Source organism: Chrysochloris asiatica, unplaced genomic scaffold, assembly GCF_000296735.1.
Source record: "Chrysochloris asiatica unplaced genomic scaffold, ChrAsi1.0 scaffold00068, whole genome shotgun sequence".
Taxonomy (NCBI): domain Eukaryota; kingdom Metazoa; phylum Chordata; class Mammalia; order Afrosoricida; family Chrysochloridae; genus Chrysochloris; species Chrysochloris asiatica.
The window spans coordinates 7,294,043-7,298,288 of record NW_006408586.1 but is presented as its reverse complement, the minus strand read 5'-3'; positions in this window follow the sequence as shown (position 1 = coordinate 7,298,288).

The window sequence follows — 4,246 nt, the reverse complement described above, 5'->3', positions numbered from 1 at the left end:
GTCTCCTTTAGAATAAAAAGTTTTTCTTTGTCATTACTTATATCTGGTGAGTCATTAAGAATGCCACTCAAATCTGATTTGTATTGCATTGTTGTTAATTTATGTTACTCAATATTTTAATGATTTTCCTAATCTCATTTTTTTTTTCATTCAGTGAAAAAAATTTCAATTTTTTTCTTCAATAATTATATGTTGTGATTTGTTAAGTTCCATAGTGTACGCTCTGACGCATGGTGATCCTGCATAGAGTTTTGGAGGAGTGACTGGTTAACTGGAACCACCAACCTTGAGGTTCAAAGCTACTTTGCAGTCCAGCGCATTGACCCACAGCACCACACCAGGACTGCAATTATTATAAGAATAGTTGGTAAATACACTTGCTGTTGTTGTTAAGTGCTGATGACTCATAGTTGTTTCTGACTCATAGTGACCCTGTACAGATTTTCTAAGGAGCAGGTGGTGAATTGAGTCATTGACTTTGCGGTTCAAACAAATCTTGCGGTCCAGTGCTTATCCTACAGTACCACATCAAGACTCTGGTAAATACTCTGGTTCTGGTAGTAGTGGTGTCCTGTGCAGTCGGTTCTGATTCATAGCGATCGTGCATAGGGTTTCCAAGGCTATAAATCTTTACGGGAGCAGAAATCCTCATCTTTCACCTGCCGAGCAGCTGGTAGTTTCGAATAGCTGATATTGAGGTTAGCAGCCCGACTCGTAACCACTACACTACTAGAGTCACTTAGTTATAATTGTTTTTACTTTAAAGATGGAGTACTGGGACTGAAAGACATTAAATAGCTTGTGCAAAGTCACAAATCTAGATATTATTAGGCTAAAATTTTGAATAAGGTCTTGTTATAGTGTTATGGACTGATAACTACAAAATTGGTGGTTCAAGCTCACCAACTGCTCCTCGGAAACCGTATACAAGAGTCCTGGTGTGGGGCTGTAGGATAATGAGCTGGAGCCCAAGGTCAGTTTAAACTGTAAGGTCGGTGGTTCAAACTCACCAACCACTCCTCAGAAACCCTATACAGGTTTGCTATGAGTTGGAACCGTCTTGATGACACCTAACAACACCAACATGGGTTGGAACCGACATGATACCACTTTTGAACAACAGCAATGTTATATTGTCACTACTTATCTGTTAGTTTGTTGTACTCTGGTGGTTTGCATGATACTGTGATGTTGGAAAATATGCCGCTAGTATTTTAAATACAAACAGGGTCACTCATAGTGGGCAGGTTTCTTCGGAAATTCCAGACTACAAAAGATTGGGAAGAAGGAGAAGTGAGCTACTTCCGAATGGTTAGACTCTGAAAACGTTATAAATAGCAGTAGAATATTGTCAGATATAGTACGAGGAGAAAAAGAACCCTTCAGATTGGAAATAACTCAAAATAGGCCTAGGGAAGAGCTTCCTCCTGAAAATAGAGTTAATCACAAAGACATGAATGGAACAAAGGTTTTAGGTCTTGCATTTGCTGATGGAACACAACTCAAAACGTGAATACACAGCTGCAAACATCCATTAATAATCAGAATGTGGAATGTACAAAGTGTGTTTTTAGGAAAATTGGAAGTTGTTCCAAATAGAACTGGAGTTGCTCTGAAGTGGTGTTGTCGCCAAGGGCCATTGAGTTGTTTCAGGCTCATAGTGATCCTGTATAGGGTTTCCTAGGAGAGGTTGGTGAGTTTAAACTGCTGACCTTGGGGTTCAAATCAACTTTGCAGTCGGGCATTAACCCACAGCACCACAACAAGAAAGATCATTATCGTAGGCATTAGTGAGTGGAAACAGATTGGTATTGTCCATTTTGAATCTAATAGTTGAATGGTTTATTATGCTGGAAAAGACAAATTGAAGAATAATGTCACATTCATCTTCCAAAAGAACATTGCAAGATCTACCTTTAAGTTCAATGGTATTTGTGATAGCATAATACCTATACACATTCAAAGAAGACTAATTAATACTACTATCATTCAAATTCAGTCACCAGCCACTAGAGTCAGTGACAGTGAAATTCAAGAATTTTACCAACATCTTCAGTCTGAAATTGATCAAATATGCAATCAAGACACACTGATAATTAATGGTGATTGAAATGCAAAAGCTGGAAATTAAAAGAAGAGCCTATGCACTCAAGTGCAAACATGAGAGTCTCTTCTGACACCCATTTTGGCTTTTCTTTCTTCTGTCTTTATAATGGTATTTTGCCTTCTTCCTGAATGATAATTCTTAATGTCCTCCACAACTCTACTGGTCTTCTGTCCTTAGGAAAATATGACCTTAGTGACAGAAACAATGCTGGAGATCGCATAATAGAATTTTACAAGACCAGTGACTTATTCATTGCAAATACCTTTCTCAAATAACATAAAAGGTGACTATACACATGGACCTCACCAGAGGGAATATACAGGAATGAAACTGATTACATCTGTGGAAAGAGATGTGGAGAAACTCAATATCAGCAGTCAAAACAAGTCCAGGGGCAGATGTGGAATAGATCATCAATTGCTCATATGCAAGTTCAGATTGAAGCCGAAGAAAATGAAGACAACTTCAGCAAGCCAAAATATAACACTGAATAGGTCCCACCTAAATTTAGAACCCATTTCAAGAACAGATTTGACACAAATTGTCTAATTTGCATTAGACACTAAGGACAGAAGACCAGTAGAGTTGTGGATAACATTAAGAATATCATTCAGGAGGAAGGCAAAAGGCCATTAAAAAGACAGAACAGAAAGAAAAGCCAAAATGGGTGTCAGAAGAGACTCTCATATTTGCACTTGAGTGCATAGACTCTGAAGTGATTGGAAGAAAATAGAAAGTAAAACAACTGACAAAAATTTCAAATGGCAGTTTAAGAAGACAAAGATCAGTACTATAATGAAATGTGCAAAAAATTGGAGTTAGGAAACGGAAAGGAAGAACACATTCAATATTTCTCAAGCTGAAAGAATTGTAGAAAAATTCAAACCTCAACTTATAATATTGAAGGAATCTATGGACAAAATATTGAATGATGCAAAAAACATCAAAGAAGATGGAAGGAACACATAGGTTCAATTATTTTAAGAGTTAGCATAGGATCAGGAACCAATGGTACTGAAAGAAGTCCAAGTTGCACTGAGGCATGAGGGATAAACAAGACTCCAGGACCTGATGGAATACAAATTGAGATATTTCAACAAGCTTACACAGCACTTGAGGCATGCACTCATCATCTATACCAAGAAATTTGGAAGACAGGTACCTGACCAACTGTTGGAAGAGATCCATATTTGTGTCCATTGCAAAGAGAAGTGACCCAATAGAATTCAGAAAATGTTGAATATCACATGGACATAAAATTTTCATGTAGATAATTCAAAAGTGATTGCAATAGTTCATTGACAGGTAAATGCCATTTTACAAGCCAGATTCAGAAGACAGCATGGAATTTGGAATACCATTGCTGACATCAGATGGATCTTAGCTGAAAGTAGAGAATATCAGAATAAAGTTTATTTGTGTTTTACTGACTATCATTCGACTATATGGGTCATAGCAAAGTACTGATAATATTGTGAAGAATTGATAATGTAGAACACTTAATTGTGCTCAGAAGAAACCTGTACACAGACAAAGAGGCAGTTGTTCAAATATAAGAAGAGGATAATGAATGGCTTAAAAAAGAAAAGGTGTGTGGCAGGATTGCATCCTTGTGCCATATTTATTTTATCTGTATGCTGATCAAATAATCCAAGAAGCTGGATTATATAAAGAAGAACATGGCATCAGGAACACCCATCCATGACTGTGATATGCAGATGATACAACCTTGCTTGCTGAAAGAAAGATAACTTAAAAAATTTACTGATGAAGATCAACCCCAATGTAAACAAAATAGAAACCATCACAACTAGACTATGATAAATTCAGAAAACATTTAAATTGTCAAAGGCTTCATTTTGATTGGATCCACAATCAACACACATGGAAGCAGCAATCAAGAAATCAAGTGACAAATTGCATTAGGCAAAACTACTCCAAAAGATTTCTGTAGAGTGTTAAAGGGCAAAAATTTGAGGACTAAGGTGTGCCTGACTGAGTCATGGTATTTTCAATTACCTCATATGCATGTGAAAGTTGGATAATGAATAAGCTGGAAGTCTGTGGAAGAATTGCTGCATTTGAATCATGTGTTGGAGAATAATACTAAAAATACTATGGACTGCCAGATGAGCAAAT